This window comes from Adiantum capillus-veneris, chromosome 29, assembly GCF_014529385.1.
Source record: "Adiantum capillus-veneris isolate H3 chromosome 29, ASM1452938v2, whole genome shotgun sequence".
Taxonomy (NCBI): Eukaryota; Viridiplantae; Streptophyta; class Polypodiopsida; order Polypodiales; family Pteridaceae; genus Adiantum; species Adiantum capillus-veneris.
In genome coordinates, this window is record NC_140959.1 from 25,343,802 (window position 1) to 25,362,417 (window position 18,616).

The following is an 18,616-nucleotide window of genomic DNA, read 5'->3' on the forward strand; positions in this document are numbered from 1 at the left end:
TGATTAATTGCATGATAAGTACGTTGTCTATTAGAAAGTGATTATGCTAGTTAGCATATGGAGTTTTCTAGGTAGCATACGAAGTATGCTAGTTAGCAGGCCTTCAATTCTAAATAGCATACAAAGTTAGTTGGGCAACACAAAAGGTATGCAAGTTAACACCACTTATGCTAGTTAACACCTAGTATGCTCACTAGCATGATGGGTATGCTATTTAAGACAAGGGTTATGCTAGTTAGAACTAGCAGTTGGCTGGGTATGCTAGTAAGCATTTGGAGTATGCTAGTTGGCATAAGGAGTATGCTAGTTAGCATGCCTTGTGTTCTACCTAGAATATAAAGTTAGCTAGTTAGCACAAGATGTATGCTAATTAACATCATTTATGCTAGTTAGCACCTAGTATGCTCAATAGCATGATGGGTGTCCTAATGCATATACTAGTTAGCATAGTGAGTATGATAGTTAGCATATGGAGTATGCTAGTTAGCATATAGACTGTGCTATTTAGCATATGGACTCTACTAGTTAGCATATGGACTATGCTAGTTAGCATATGGAGTATGCTAGTTAGCATGCCTTGGGTCCTAAATAGCATACAGAACTAGTTGGTTAACACAATATGTATGCTAATTAACATACCTGGTATGCTAGTTAACATAACTAGTATGCTAGTTACATACCTAGTATGCTCAATCGCATGATAAGTACGTTGTCTAACAGAAAGTGAATATGTTAGTTAGCACATGGAGTTTGCTAGGTAGCATATGGAGTATGCTAGTTACCACGCCTTGAGTTCTAAATAGCATACATAGTTAGTTGGTCAACACAAAAAGTATGCAAGTTAACACCACATATGCTAGTTAACAACTAGTATGCTCACTAGCATGATGGGTATGCTATTTAAGACAAGGGTTGTGCTAGTTAGAACTAGCAGCTGGGTTGGTTATGCTAGGTAGCATAGGGAGTATGCTAGTTAGCATGCCTTGTGTTCTACTTAGCATACAGAGTTAGTTGGTCAACACAAAAAGTATGCAAGTTAACACCACTTATGCTAGTTAACAACTAGACTTCTCACTAGCATGATGGGTATGCTATTTAAGACAAGGGTTATGCTAGTTAGAACTAGCAGCTGGGATGGGTATGCTAGTTAGCATATGGAGTATGCTAGTTAGCATGCCTTGTGTTCTACCTAGCATACATAGCTAGCTAGTTAGCACAAGATGTATGCTAATTAACATAATTTTTGATAGTTAACACCTAGTATGCTCAACAACATGATGGGTGTCCTAATGAGTATGCTAGTTAGCATGCCTTGTGCTCTACCTAGCATACATAGTTACCTAGTAAACACAAGATATATGCTAGCTAACACTCTTTATGCTAGTTAGCATATGTTGTTGCATGCACATTAGGATGTTGATTGTCACTATGATTTGTTTTCATGAAATTACTGGATGTCCTAGTTAGCAATCTGAATACTGATCATCATTTGGATGTTGCAGGTTGAGTTCTTTTGTAGATTCAAGGAAAAACATCCAGGCTGCAAGATTGGCATGAAAATGTTTGAGATGTTGAAGCCATTCTTTTGTAGGCGGCTAAGGATAGATACACATGCTATTGTGAATACCATGTGCAAATGTCTTTTTTGAAGGACACACTGAACCACATGCGCTCTCGTGCTTTTTGGCTACATAGAGCAGGGTGTGACTGTATATGGAGTATGTGTGCCCCAAGTGAGAACATTAGCAAGGGTTGCTTGGCTTCATATCACACGTTCAAAGGTGTCACACATATGTGGGAGTCTGTTCTCCGTCCAAAGCTTGCATATGCAATTTTCCATAGAAAGGAATGCCTTATGGGAGAGTGTTTGATATGTGGAGTGAATACGTTGGAATTATGCTGCTTGGAGACAAAAAAGCCATGTAATAGTATTAATGTGAAAGTATTTGCATATGTACAAGCTCAAGACAAGCATGGAAATAGTAACAAAAGAAAAGATCTTTTGCACAAAGAAATGCAGTGCTGGGAGTTTCTTCAACTCTTGAAGACCAAGTTGAAGCTCTTTATCACTCATAACTATGTGGCTCGATGGCAAGGACAACAATTCAAGGATTGCCTTCTTCACTTTCCAGACCATGTCATCGTATCAGTTGTTGATTTTGCAGAGAATTATGCCTTCAAGGAATAAAACGAGGTTCGGTCAATGCATTGGCACTCTAGTCAAGTAACCATTTTTGTACACATAAAATACTACCGCAGGGCAGGGGAGGTAGTCAAAACCATCCACTTCTTCATATCAGATGACAAGGTGCATGACACGTTGTTTGTGCAACAGTGCTTCATGCTACACAGTGACTGGTTACAAAAAGAGGGTATCACTCCTAAGCAACATTGGGTGTGGTATGATGGTGCGGCCTTACAGTTCAAGGGAGCCAGGCCCTTTTACTTCGTTGCAAGATATGGTGGACTCACAGAAATGGGGATGGCTAGTTCTTCTTTGGAGCATGTCATGGCAAGGGAGAGCATGATGGTGCAGGAGCAGTTTTGAAAAGAACCTTGACCATGAACAACTAAAACCTAATGGAGCTATTTTGCAGTGTGCAACTGATGTGGTTGCTTATTGCCAAGCCAACCTGTCGCAACGAGCACCTTCACACTATCCTTCAAAAGAAAGGGAATGTGCCCGTGTGTTCTGGGAGGTTAAAGAGGGGGAAGTGAACATGGAGGTGAAGTGGAATTGTGCCACTGTGGCAAAAACTCGCTCTCTGCATTCCTTTTGTGGCCACAACCCTAGGGATCCAACTGCCCTTGCAACAAGAGCCTTGGCATGCTTCTGTGATGCATACATGCACGGAAGATGGAATTGCTGCATCAATAAAGCTCACATGCAGCCTTGGGATTATCATACTCTACCGCCATTACTATGGGTATACTAAGTAGCATAAATGGTATGCTAATTAGCATACTGTTAATGCTAGTTAGCATACAAAATGTTCTAATTAGCATACCTTTTGCTGGTTTTCAAGGAGAAGAGATGGCAGCTTCTTGTATACTGTGTATGCTAATTCTAATTAGCATACTATTTATGCTGATTAGCATAAACTTATATATGCTAGTTAGCATAAATAGTATGCTAACTAGCATAACTTTGCTGGTTTTCAAGGAGAAGAGATGGCAGCTTTCCGTATATTGTGTATGCTGATTTGTATACTATGTTGTGAGTCAAGTGCTAATTAGCATACTGTTTATGCCAGTTGGCATACCCTTGCTAGTTTAGGGAAGAAGAGATGGCAACTTTTTGTATATTGTATATGCTAATTAGCATACCTTTGTTGGTTTCAAGGAGAAGAGATGGCAGCTTTCAGTTCTCTGTGTCTTCTAATTAGCATACAGTTGGCATAAACAGAATGCTAATTGGCATACCTTTGTTGGTTTTAAGGAGAAGAGATGTCAGCTTTCTGTATACTGTGTGGTTTAATTAGCATACTATGCTGTGAGTGAAAGTTAGCACAAACAAAAATGCACAATATGCTAATTGAAGGTATGCTAATTAGCATACTGTTTTTGCCAGCTGGCATAAACAGTATGCTAATAAGCATATCTTTTCTGGTTTTAAGGAGAAGAGATGACAGTTCTCTGCATCCTGTGTATGCTAATTAGCATAGTTAACTGGCATAAATAGTATGCTAATTAGCATAGGTTTGATGGTTTCAAGGAGAAGAGATAACAGCTCTCTGTATACTGTGTATGCCAATAAGCATATTATGTATGCTGGTTTCATAAAGAGATGGCAGCTTTCTATATACTATGTATGCTAATTAGCATACTATACTGTGAGTGGAAGTTAGCAAAAACAAAAATCCACAATATGCTAATTAGCATACCATGCATGCTAATTAGCATATTGTTTATGCCAATTGGCATAGACAATATGCTAATTAGCATACCATTGCTGATTTCAAGGAGAAAACATGGCAGCTTCCTGTATATTGTATATGCTAATTAGCATACTATGGTATGCTGTGAGTGAAAGTTAGCACAAACAAAATTCTCAGTATGCTAATTAGAATGTATTCTAATTAGCATACATGGTATGCTAATTAGCATACTGTTTTGGTTGTGTTAGCATAAACAATCTGCTAACTAGCATAAACATTATGCTAATTAGCATACCTTTGCTGATTTCCAACGAGAATGTATACAAATTCAATGTTTACAAGACGCCAACAATACACATAGTATTGTCTTCAAAAAAAGAATAGTACAGGATCTGATCATTAGTATCTAAAGTGAATGTCGGAATAGTTACAAACAATGAAAAGGCAATTTACAAATTTCCCTCATAATGTTACAAAACTGCAGAGAGCCTCCTACTCTGGATAAGATCGTGGTTTAATTAGCATAATGTTCCCTCATAATGTTACAAAACTGCAGAGAGCCTCCTACTCTGGATAAGATCGTGGTTTAGTGCGCTTGTACACTCGCTTTTGCCCAGTGTCCGTTTGCTTCTTTGTTTGCTGAGCTTTTGGGTCTTGCTCTCTTTCTTCTTCTTACTGAGCTTTTGGTTCTTGCAACTCTCTTTCTTCTTCTTCTTGTTGCTGCTTTGTCAATTTTTCCCTCTGTAGCCTCTCTCTCTTATTTCCTTCAGCTTCTTCAACAGCCTCCCTTTGTCTCCTACGCATGGCTTCATTAGGCTGGGCCTCGTTGCACCGGTGCATTTCTGATTCCAGCTTCGTGATCACTTGATGTGAAAAAAAACCTAGGGCGGTATCAAACGCATTTTCAGCTATATACACTGCACGATCCTATGATTGGAGCCATAGGAACAACCAGCTGCTCAAAGTATCTATCAAGAAGTTTTGCCGCTGTTCTTTGGTGTGGTCCTCTATCTTAGGAGTAACAAGCCAACTTCCTTTAGGGTTCTGGTACACTTTGTACATACTATCGTCAATAATTAGACTGTTTTGGGGCCCAAAGTTGCAGTTCTTCCAAAACAATCTCAAATCCTTCAAGAATACAGGCTTATTATATATCTACCAAGGCTAGCCACTACAATGACTCTATATAAAAACACCTCTCAGCTTATCCCGCTGCTCTTTAAATATTGTTTCTAATATTGCATTCACTTAGGTGCCATGCTGGTGCTCCATATATACACATGGAAAAATCGGAGGCACAAATCCAAAAATTTGTGGCTGTCTTTGCGACAAAATACCAACCTCCTATCTTGCACATTGTACTTTATCATTTCCCCTACATGTTTAGGGGGAATGTCACCGTGCATTGGCTCTACAACTTGAACAAGCAGGCCATTTAAATCAAGAACCAAAGCATGTCCCTCGTTTGGCAATGGATTTGGCACGCATATTGGGTCTGGCAGTGCATACCACTCACCAAAAATAACTTCCCCTGAGGGATGAACATAACTGAAGTACTCATTTATTTTTGTTAAGCTTTTAAGATAGCTAGCCAGGTGCTTCTCAATCTCGGCTTTTCTTTTTGTAGTTGTCTAGCCTTGGCAATACGCCGCTTTCATATGGTTTTGCATGCAATGGCATAATTCAAATCATGCACTGCAATTTCTCTTGCCCTGTGACACAGAAATGGTATCGAATAAAGACATCATAAAGGACAAGAAAAATCTAGTGAGCTGTTGCAGAGTAAAATAATATTGAAAAGAGTTTTTCCATTATAAATATCTAGAGAGATACATGCCACAGGGTGTGGAGCTTGCTAACACTACATGACTTGGACACAATAGGGAATAGATTCAACATAATTTCTTGCAAGCACGTGAGCGAATGGATTTCTTTTCACCTCTGCTGCGTTCGTTTATGTCATCCAGGGTGCTCGGAGGGGCATCACATTTCTCGTCCCCAGGTTCTTCCAGAATCTATTCCAGGCCACCTTTTCTCTTTAATTTCACTTTGTTTACAAAACCCTGTAGGGGGTTGTCATCACCGGCGTCTTGTGCAGTCAGCCCACTGCCAATCCTGAAACCTTCCTCTTAAGCACTCCTACCTTCCTCTTGCACACTCCTCATTGTTTCCTCTGAGACGCTTGTTTGATCATTTGTAGGGTGCTTGGGCTTGGGATGAGTAATCATGATAAAATCTTCATCATCATCATCTGTTTCTTTACCATTTGCAGTAGCCTCGTGCGTTGTCGCATGCTGTGGCATTACATCTGCCCTTTCATGCTGTCTATCCAGCTCATTAGATTCATCATTACAGAGATTCTCTTCTTTCCTTTGATTGACAGGTGTCTTGTCAGGTTCGCATCCTGCATCATTGATACCTGTGTATTTTATTGAATCGTTAATTTTCATTGATACCATTATGATTGCTTGTATGCATAGTGTGACAAGTAGCATCCATGTATGGTAGGCATCTATATCCTGTAGACATTCATATTGTCTATGCTAACTAGTATACAAAGTGTGCTAACCACCATGATCAATATGCTCACTAGCATACAAAATATGCTAACAAGGAAGTGTGAATATAGTGTGTATGCTAAGTAGCAGAGAATGTATGCTAATTAGCATATATAAAATGTTAATAGGCAAAATTGAGTGTGGTATGCTTATTATTGATGGTGTGCTAATTAGCATACATGCTATGTTAATTAGCATAGATGGTATGCTAACTAGAGGATAAGTTATGCTAATAAACATAACATCTCTGCTAATTAGCATACCATTTTTGTTGGTTAGCATATTGTGCATGCTAACTAAAATACACATTACGATAACTAGCAAAGAGGTATGCTAACTAGCATACAAATTATGCTAGCTAGCATAGACACATGCATGCTAACTAAAATACACATTACGATAACTAGCATAGAGGTATGCTAACAAGCATACACATTATGCTAGCTAGCAAAGAAGGTATGCTAACTAAACTTTGAATGCTTGTTAGCATGCACCAAATGCTAGCTAGCATACAAGGTATGCTAGTTAGCATACTGAGTATGCTAATTATCATACCTTTTTTATAGTTATCATACTTGCATGCTAGCCATCATACAAAATTTTTAATTAGCATAAAAAGTACGCTAATTAGCATACTTTTTATGCTAATTAGAACATTGTGTTTAGCCATGTGTGCTAACAAGCTAACAAGGTATGCTAATTAGCATATATAATATGCTGATTAACATACTTTTTATGCTAATTAGAACATTGTGTATGATGGCTAGCATGCAAGTATGATAACTATAAGAAAAGGTATGCTTATGCATGCTAATTAGCATACCTTTTGCCTAATTAGCATACTTGCATGCTAGCCATCATACAATGTTCTAATTAGCAAAAAAAGTATGCTAATTAACATATTCAATATGCTAATTAGCATACCTTGTTTTCTAGTTAGCACACTGTGCACTAATTAGCTTATTTAACATGCTGATTAGCATACTTTGTGTATAACTGGAAAACTCTCTATGCTAGTTAGCATGCATAGTTTGTTAACTAGCATAGAAGGTGTGCTTATTAGCATACACAATATGCTAACTAGCATACAAAAAATGCCAACTAGTATTCACAATATGTTAGCTAGGATAACTATCTGTGCTAACTAGCATACACAGTATGCTTACCACCATGACAATGTATGCTAGCTATATCTCATAGTATGCTAACTAGCATAACTAGGTTTGACAACTACCATACACAATATGCTAGACACCATACCCACTAAGCTAACTAGCATACCTTCTATGCTAACTGGCATAACTAGGTTTGACAACTACCATACACAATATGCTAGACACCATACCCACTAAGCTAACTAGCATACCTTCTATGCTAACTAGCATACACAGGGCTAGTGTAAGAATCAAAGTTGGATAACTGTTCTTTAACATTATCTTACCAGAAATCTGTGTGATTGGAGGTCCTTGCCTTGTGACCTTGCCACACCATTCAACTGGTATCCTCTGCTGGCAGGTGGAAGCTCTACATTCGCTCCCCAGGGAGCATGCAACAACAAAGCAGACTAGGTGATAGGTATGCTCACATGGCATTTTGACCATTGCACTGATTTCGTGTACTTCTAGTGGCGTTGCTTGTTGTCCCATCACGTACCCCTCCTATACACTCTGTAAAAGTGTCCATAGATATCTTGCATAGGGCAGTGGGGATGAAGGAGCCTTCTATCATCCTACTTATCTGCATGAGCAGTTGCAATTGACTATCGCAGGCATGCACTTTCGCTTCCTGCACCTCCACATTGATCTACAAACCAATCAAAATAGAGGCATGTTAAGTACATAGGATAGTTGTGCACATATTCAAAACATAAGGTTCAATCACAAAAACCATCGGCACTTACATGAAGACATGTTATGTCAATATCAATAGTAGTGGGGGTGTCCTCATTGTGAGGAAACCCCAAACCATCCACTGTCTCCTTCAGTGTCTCGATCTTTACCTTGAGCTCTATTTCTCTCCTTGCATCCACACTGTCAGTGAGGCCTAAACACCGCAATTCATTGTCAGCATCATGAAGCTTATGTCTCATAGAAAGTACTATAGGACTGACCATATCATGGCTTGCTTTCAGAACCCTTGCAGCTTCAAGCTCCTGACCCGCATTCTTGAGATGTTGTTTAGCATCCTGCAGTCGATTTCTGAGATGGTCATTTGCACTTATGATGTGCTGCAAATCAGAGAGCCCAAAATATGACAGGCTTGCTGTCACTTTGTGAGAGCTGTTCATAGAGAGGGGTGTTACCCTGGCAGCAGAAACAATGTTCGGATCTACTTGACCATCACAATCGTCCTTTGTTTCTGCGGAGCCCTCCTCTCTTTTTTGACTTGAGGGGTGGGTATTATACACCCTCCACTTTTCAACATGGGCATCGTAGTATCCTTTTTCTCGAAGGTCCTGCAACTGTTGGACAACAAATTCAGCCCAATTGAACTGCATGATTGAGCCACTTGCAATTGCCACTGGACTGAATTGTTTTACAAAACCCTTCGCAAAAGCCGAATTAATTTCCATGTTGGTGGGGGCCTTCTGGTACACCTTGTAGTGCATCTGAAGTACTTGGTCATACATGTCGCTACGAATGCTACTGCATTTGAAGTGATATTTTTTGCGATCCTTCACCTCTCTGAATACATTGAACCACTCCAAATCTGTAATCTGATCCCACTTCACCAATTTGGGGTCGTCACCATCCATGAAGAGGCCATGGACAACATTAAACTCTTCTGCTGTTACACAAAACTTTTCCTACAGTGGGATGTTCAACTTGGGAGCTTTCCATCAGCCTGCACATCACACAAGATTATAAGATTAAAACCTTACAAAACCCCACTAGAATAGGGTTGTCAAGTAATTTCTACACAAGAAATTGCGTGGGCTCTCCTTAGATGCAATCATCTAAGCATGCACCTTGAATGCCTAAGGCAATGCACAAGCACCTGATCAGTGTGAGAGAATCCACAACTAGATTGCAGCCAAGGGCTAATGTAAAAACAAGCATATAAGCTGAATGCATAGTCCTCTTGTTAACCCTCACGCACATTCCTATCACCTACGACGGACGCTGTATTATTTATTTGGTAGAGTCAGGTACCGGGCTTGTCGGTCCAATAGGAAAAGGATAAGAGTGATCATCGATGAGAGGCGCACTCTAACTGGAACATTCAAGGGATTAGTTGGCTAAGCATGGGCGCCCAAGTGTGAATGGGGCGAGCTCATTAAAAGTCAACTAAACCTAAAATTCACTCATTCTCTCATTTGTGCAATTGAAGAGTGCTCTTGCTCCATCTCCATCTTCTTCTTCTTCATCTCCTTGTGTGTGTGTGTGTATGCGAGAGAGAGAGAGAGAGAGAGAGAGAGAGAGAGAGAGAGAGAGAGAGAGAGAGAGAGAGAGAGAGAGAGAGAGAGCATTGCGGCGGCACGACGGCGGCGAGCGGTTGAGCGCGGCATAGCGGCATCTCCCTCTTCTTCGCGGCGAGGAATCCTCCACGATAGCAAGCGTACGGCGATGAGTGACACACCATTTCCATCTTTGAGCTTACTAGTTTAGAATTGTTGTGTGCTTGGAGCCATTTGTGGCTCGCACTCAGTGTATTGGCAAGTTCCTTGCATTAACATGTGCGACATACGTGCACATTTTTGGCGCCGTTGTCGGGGAATGCCATACACTAAGCTTGAATGGCACTCTGTGCTTCTTTTGTGGTGCAATTTTAATTGTAGGAAAGGTAGGGAAGGAAGGTGTGTGTGTTGAGAAGAAGGATTTTGTGTTGCTACTGTGTATTTCTTTGTTCATGAAGTTTTGAAAGGTTACTGTGTTTTCTCTGTGCTAAGGTATTAGTATTAAGGTTGTTAGTTCTGTGTAATGTAAAGTACAGTAAGTAGGAAGTAGATCTGTGAGAGCTAATGAAGTGTGTTAGTGTGTAACAGTAGGTGTATTAGTTGTAAGTAGGTAGGTAGACTGTGTGTGTGCTCGCGGACAGGTCGCGACGACCTTATCCCAACCAAAATAAAAAATATATTTTTTAAAAATTTTCTTTAATTTTGTTAAAAAGGTAGGACCAGTGGATCTAGAATATCTCCCATACCCAAGCCCAGACCCAAGCCCAAGCTCACGCTCAGGCTCAGGCCTCAGTCGCCCTTTAAAATTACGTATTTTAGCTTCACATGTAGCTAAAAATTGATTTTTTTGAGGACCAACGGAGCTTCAGGTGACCGAACGTTGTGCTGTAAAGCATACCGCGACCCTCTGAGTGATACGCTCGTTTCCAGCTATCATACAATTTAATAAAAAAAATCGATCATTAAAAAACATTAAGAAACATTAAAAAACGAGTAAAAACAGACGCCTAAAAAAGTAAGCGGTTAACCTTCGAGGTTATTCGCGGACGCTTGTAGGGTGCCAAAGGCACATGCATCTGCGCTCTGGTCGTGTGCTAGAGACGGAGCAACTAGAGAAAATTTCGACTTACGCGAGTTCTCAATATCCACCTACCTTAGGTTCCGGGCCCTCGGCGGGGACCGAAGGTAGTACAAACCAAGACCCGAATATAGTGGCTAGTGACTCTTCCTTTGTCTACGACGTCAGGGAGGGTTTCCCAATGCATAATCCCGATAGCTCAAGCCAAGACATGCATGCCATGGCCCGCGGTCCGGGCCGAGCGTGCTTAGCCGCTTGAAGGAAACCTTTAGTAGAGCCACTCGCTCCGAACATGGAGCTAATGATGTAAATGAGGGGGGTGGGGAAGTGAATTCTCCATTCATGAATAACATAGACCCTATGCCCTTAGAGAATGTGCATGTGAATACTTCATTCACTGCACCTCCTGACTCTTCAGAGCTATTCCCCTCCGAGGTCATATTACCCGATGGTAGAAGCCTTGCCGAAGTGCAAGAGGTTGAGCGATATATCCTTGCAGCAAGGGAAAAGGAAATCGAGAGCTTACGCAAGGCGGAGCAACGAAGAGAGTTAAAAGCGAAAGCCCCTATGTCAATATCCTTGCTAGGAGAGCAATAGAGTGCTCTTGACTTAGCAACTACTAAGGGCCAACCCCAAGAAAGCAACATCACCCCCTTTTACATTCAGTTCTCGTGTTCTAAATTTCTCAAGCCATGCTTGAAATGATAGCGGTGTGGTTTGTGAATGCTGAGGGTTGGGCAATGGCTGTCTATTGTTTGCAATGTGGTGTTGTAATCATCTAAGAAGGGATTTGTAGATTTGCTAGGGGTTTCTATGGGCTTTTGCTTCTCTTTAGAAGCCTGTGCCAATAACTTTGGTGTTATCATTTACATTCAATTTTGGTGTTGTAAATTTCTCAAGCCATGCTTGAAATGATAGCGGTGTGGTTTGCAAATTCTGAGGGTTGGGCAATGGCTGACTATTGTTTGCAATGTGGTGTTGTAATCATCTGAGAAGGGATTTGTAGATTTTCTAGGGGTTTCTATGGGCTTTTGCTTTTCTTCAAAAGCCTGTGCCAATAACTTTGGTGTTAGGACAAGGGCAAGGCCGGACTAGACAAGGGCAAGGTCGGGCTAGGCAGTGTTGAAAGGGAGTCCAACTAGGGCAAAGGGCTAGGAGCCATGCTATATAGTGGGTGGTTGGGAGGTGGACTCCAAGGCACTAGTTCCCCTTGTCTCACACTGGTATCAGAGCTCAGGGGAGGAGCGGGCTATGGAGGAAGGGGAAAATGCTTTGCATGGCTTGAAATGTTCTCTCTATCTCTATCTCTCTCTCTTCGTTCATGGACGCTCAGCCTAGGGGTTCTCTCAATCTTGCTCTCAAAGTGAGTGTGCAGGTCATAGGCAACACACAAGCACGGCAAAAAACCGTGTTCTACTGTCTCAAGTCGGGGAGGAAGGGGAAGCTGAAGCTTTTGCTTATGTGCATCGGCTCTAAGCTGGGAAGGAGAAGCGGGAACCGCCTCCTGTACACGGGAGTCGACCTCCACCATCTTGAGCACAAATGGGGTCGTTGCCTCTGCGCTGACATGCTAAGGAAAACCTGTAACGGACGCGAGGCTGGGGGAGCAGCGCAGCAGGCAGAGCCAACCTGACCTCCTTAGCACAGGCAGCCGCCATCGCTACAGGTAAGTTTTGGGTTTAGTTTTTTTTGTTTTTTGTTTTTTTTGCATGCGGCCGCCCACAAGGCGACCCTAGGGACACCCTAAGCAGGCCCTGCCATGGCACGAAGCGGGAGTCCTTATCGCTGTCGTTTTTGGTTGAGCACACGGTGCAAAAATTCATGGTCGGCAGCGGAGATGGAGCCGATTCTGTAGAAAATCAGCTTCAACAGTGGCCATGGTGCCGATTAAAAAACCACCATACTCGTGCCATGCAAGGGCTTGCAGCCAAGGGCATGCAGGCCGGGCTATGGAGGCACACTCTGGTCAACCACGGATCTTGTCAAGGGTACCTTGAAAGAACTCAGTGGGTGATGAACCGCTTCTAACTGGTTATGGCTTGTATGGTGAAGTGCATCTCCCATGGTTGGCACGCCAGATTCCATGGGTTTTTAAGACTAGTTGGCAACCAATGCCTGCACCCACTATTACATAACTTAGGTACGCTTTGTTTGTGAAATATTTTATCAATGATTTTATGCTTTCAGTATGGTATCCGACTCAACACGTTCCACTCACAAAGAGGTATATCAACCACGTCTTACCTCGGGAGCAAGGCTCCATACACCCAAGGTTCCAGGGGCAGGGATCCCTATCTCTATATGCATTGGATGTATACTTATTTCACAACTATTGCAGCTTGCTCGAGAGCAAGCAGTATAGGTACATGAAGCGTAGTGTATATCCACTGCTATGAGCTGAATCTCATATTGACCACCATATGAATTTTCACAATGCCAACTTGTCAAGCAAAGATTGCTTTGAACAAGCAGTATTGGACAATCGCTGATTTTGATAGCTCCGTTGTAGATGATACCTTTTTCACTATGAGGCAATGTTATGATTCCCAATCAGTAGCAAAATTTGGCAAGGCCATTTCCCTATGAAATTTTGACAAGGTCAATCTTTTTCTGCTCGGACATATGTGTGTCACCAAGAGCATCTGTTAGCTATGAGCACCCAAGTTACATTATTGTCTCATCTATTTGATGAACTTATGTGAAGCAAGGCTTCTATTTATGCATCTTGCATTGGGACTCCCCACATTTGGCCTATGCTATGAGCATACCAACTTGGGACGGACTTGGCAATATGCTTGCAGGTTATTTCATTACAAGGGACATATATGTACATACGACAGCTCCCACTCGTGCAGCAGATATGGGAATCTCGGGCCAATTGGTTACAGCAACGACCAAGTTAGCCTTTACGTTTTTCTTATTTTTCCATGTTTACATTTTTGACTGGAAACTATTGCTTTTGTGCAAAGCAAAGTGTTTTGACAATTTTACATGAAGCAAGGCTTCTCCTTTGTGCCAAGGTATTGCCCAATGATTTGGCATCAAGTGTAGTGGCACACATGTTTGACAAAAATGGCAAAATAGGAAGCCCTGACATGGCTTGATATCCACCCCCTTTTACATTCAGTTCTGGTGTTGTAAATTTCTCAAGCCATGCTTAAAATGATAGCGGTGTGGTTTGCAAGTTTTGAGGGTTGGGCAATGGTTGTCTATTGTTTGCAATGTGGTGTTGTAATCATCTGAGAAGGGATTTGTAGATTTGCTAGGGGTTTCTATGGGCTTTTGCTTCTCTTCAAAAATCTTGTGCCAATAACTCTGATGTTATCATTATCCCTACATCTTTTGGGTGAATTGGATCGTATTCTTGTCCGTACTTATCGACAAAAATGATATGGGTTCCAATTGTAGAATCATATGCAAACAAGTATAGGACATTGTCTTTTCTTAATTCATTCACATGGGGTCCCATACAACGGTAGTAAGAGATGACACTTGAGTGACTTTCCCATCCTCGGGCTTGTAAATCCCAATATATTCATGAATTGTAGCCACTCTTGCTACCTTCTTGTCATGAATATAGTAGGCTCCAAGAAGATTGAGGTTAGGAGGCAATTCTTGGGTCTCCATAACCATTTTCCCTTTTGCTATGTTGTCTCCATATCAACTATAATTTTATGGATCTATTATAATCAGGTAGTGGTTTCCCTCTTCATCGCGAAACCTATCACCATCATCGTTTACTAGGATCCATTAATCTAAACATAGAATCCCCTATTCCTCCTCTATGAGCTCTTTATGGCCTAGGATAAGGCACGTGTTCTTCATCGAGGGGTGCTCTTAATACATAATTCTTAATTGGTCTAGAAAGTGGTCGTTCCTCTGTTTGGACCATTTCTTCTTGTTCTCGTTCTTGTTCTTGATGTGTTCTTCAATCTTGGTCGGATTTGACATTCTTGTTCTACTCTCATCTTGGTATCGCTGATGGAGTGGTGGTATTGCTGGTACTTTGAGCCCTGACATGGCTTGATACCCACCCCCTTTTACATTCAGTTCTGGTGTTGTAAATTGCTCAAGCCATGCTTAAAATGTTAGCGGTGTGGTTTGCAAGTTCTGAGGGTTGGGCAATGGCTGTCTATTGTTTGCAATGTGGTGTCGTAATCATCTGAGAAGGGATTTGTAGATTTGCTAGGGGTTTCTATGGGCTTTTGCTTCTCTTCAGAAGCATGTGCCAATAAATTTGGCCTTATCATTCTCCCTACATCTTTTGGGTGAATTGGATCGTATTCTTGTCCGTACTTATCGACAAAAATGATATGGGTTCCAATTGTATCGCAAATGGAGACTCCCTCGGTAAGTCCGATGGATCCTCCATATGTTGTTTCTCCAGGGGTCTCAATGCAATCTGAGCCCACAAGTGATAGCTTTACCTTTCCAAGTCTAGCTCATCTTTCCCTTGATCACCACGGCTACCATGCCTACCCCAATGATGGGCATGCCGAAAAACACGCCATGGATCTCATTTGTTAGTAAAGCACCACTACATGGTAGCTCAATTCCTGCAACAATACCTACAAGTGTGTACCAACCGTATGCACCTATGGGTCATCGCATTCGTGTAGTCTCTACCCCTCCCATTGTTTCAACTACCTATGCTCCACAACCACAACACCCAAGCTCTTATTTCCATGGGACTATACCGGCTAGCATTAGGATGTCACATCCGATGTCTGCTATGCCTAGGGCCACACATATGAACTATGGACCACCACATGGCACAACATCGTACCCAACGTGGAACCCAAGGGCTTCCTATGCGCCAAGCCCAATGCCAATACCTACTCCACATGTAGTCTCTGGAGCGCCTTCACCCACGGTGCTTGCTCACTTAGGTGACTTGGCAACATTTGCTCAAGCTATCGGTCGATCTATTGCTGAGAATATGCGTAACACGCCTGATAGAGAGACTAGAAGTAAGGCAGTACAAATAGCCAAGCTCACACAAAAATTTAGTGGAGATGAGGATGTGAGAAAGCATATCGAAGTGTTTGAACAAATATGCGATTCTCTAGGAGAACACAATGACCTGCATAAGAGTAATGTTTTAAGCCTAACCTTAAGTGGGAAGGCAGGGAATTGGTATAGAACCCTAAGGTTGGAAGAAAAAACGATTTACCCTACTCTTAGGAGGTTGTTCTTGAAAGAATACATACGAGAGGGAGTGCTTTGGGGTGTAGCCTCTCAGCTCCAGAAAGCCCAACAAGAGAAAGGAGAGTCGGTGAGAGACTTTATTAGTCGCTTGAAGCATTTGAATTCTCATTGTAATCCAAATGAGCGCTTCAACAATAAACAATTGCTTGATAGATTCATTAGGGGGTTACGACATGAGGATATCTACAATGGCCTAGTCATTAGAGGTATCACCACTTGGGAAGTAGTCACCACCAATGCGATCCAATTGGAGGATAATTTAATGATTCAAGGAGAAAGAGTGTCTGTTGAGCCTAAATCTATTAGCTTGCAAGCATTATGGCATCAGCCAATGACCCTAAAGCCTATTGCTAAGGAGCCAAAGATATCTGAGATGACTTTAGCAGATCTCACCAAGGCTATTCAAGAGAGTCTTAGAGACAATCGTGCTCCGCAAAACAATCATATGTATCCAAGAAGGGAGCAACAATGGTGCTCAGTATGCTATGGACCGCATAGTACAAGTGAATGCCCTACTTTTAGAGTAAAATTCAATGAGAACTGCAATGCCTGTGGGAGGTATGGTCATCAAGCTAAGAATTGCATAGTATTTAAGCGTGTGATGGCCAATAGACCAACCTTAGCATGGACAGACACACCTCGAGTGCCTGCATTGATGCTGGGCCCACCTCTTGAACAAACAGCACAACACATGGTCCCTAGGGCCCAAAATGTTGTTCAAACAACACCCTTACCACCTCTAGTGCTAGGACCGCAACCACGACATTCAAGAATCACTTCTGTGAATCAAGTGGGTTGTGAGTCATCTATTGCTTGTTTGGAAGGCTATGAGGAAGATATAGATTCTAATATTGCCTATGGGATGGATGTGCTTGAAGAAAGTCCACAATACTACATGGAGGACTATTGGGGACAAGTCAAACCTTTCTATCAAGTAGCTGCTCTTGCTGCAAGAGGCCAAAATATCAATTACATTGCTAAGAGACCACCTCTTCAATGCTATGAGTGTGGAGGTACACATGGTGTAGCCGAGTGTCCTATTAGGCTACAAAAGAACGCCACACTAATGCAAATCAATCAAGCGAGCAAGTCTACAATGCCGATACTCATGTGTAATCGATGTGGCATAGATCATTTGATTGCCCAATGTCCAAATAATCCAAATGCACCAAAGATCACGTCATTAAACTTGAGTGAAGTTACTGAGGAGCCATCACAAAGTACACCTATGGTACCAGTAAATGTACTCACACGATTGATGCTCCAAAAACAAAATTATATTCTTGAGGAAAGAGACACGGCATCAATTGCCCAATCTTAGAAAAAGAAGAAAACACAAGGAAGAGATCGCAAAAAGAAGAGAAGTCAGACCCCAGTTCAAAGACCAACATAGGGACTGGTGACGACCTCGCATATATGAACGACGCTGAAGAGGATTCTGATTCAGGTGAAACCATGGAGACTAAAACGACCACTAAGATAGAAACCAACAAGGAAGATCTTCATGAGCCACAATGGCCAGGATCCAAGAAGAAGATAGAAACTTATCCAAACCCTATAGAGCAGATTGAGTGAGTCAAGCAATTAAGGAGTTTGGTAGAAGATACCCAAAGGGATCTAGAGCCAACACCTAGGCAAATCCGGATTACAGACACAGTGTTCCCTACGCAACAACAACCTCACCAAGTCCATAGACCCTTAGCCATACCTAGTGTCATCCAAGAAGAAAGTGACTAAAAGTCATGGGAAAGTGGACGCACTCACTTCTTGATGAAAAGAATGTTTATAGAGGGACTACCTGATCCTATCGAAGAAATGGAGATCCCATCTTTCCCACGTCAAGGGACCGAAGTCCAAAAGGTGCCGTTAAACATTGTCAAATTGATGGATTTCATGTCTTCAGAAGTTAGAACCACCATAATGTACAAACTATATAAAGACCTTGAGCTAGTCTCATCTCTTCGAGCCTTCCTCAATGGAGAATTGAAGTTTGGGCTACCACAATTTGCCCAGATGGATGGAGATGGGGAGATGCCAATAGAGGAGGAACACTTAGATCCACAACCTAACCTAGATGAGAACCTTGTTATAGAAATACCTGTTAACAAGTTGGGACAATACTTTGAGGGTGATGAATCCAATGCGACCATACCAATCACTACTAAGGGATTAACAGTGAAGGGAATCCTTGATGGTGGCACTGGGATTAGCATTGTGACTAAAAATTGATGGGAAACTATGGGAAGACCTCACCTTACGACCACAACTATAGTAGTGAAGATGGCCAATGGGTCTATTGTTAAACCTATTGGGATGCTAGAAGATCTCAAGATCAAGTTCTTTGGACATAAAATAAGGATTACCTTCATTGTTATGGATTTCTCCAAACACACTATGGCATCTGAGATGATCTTAGGAATTCCTTTCATGAGGGAAGCAAAAATGGTGCATGACTGGTCTAAAACCCATGTCTACTTGCAATTCCAAGATTCTTTCA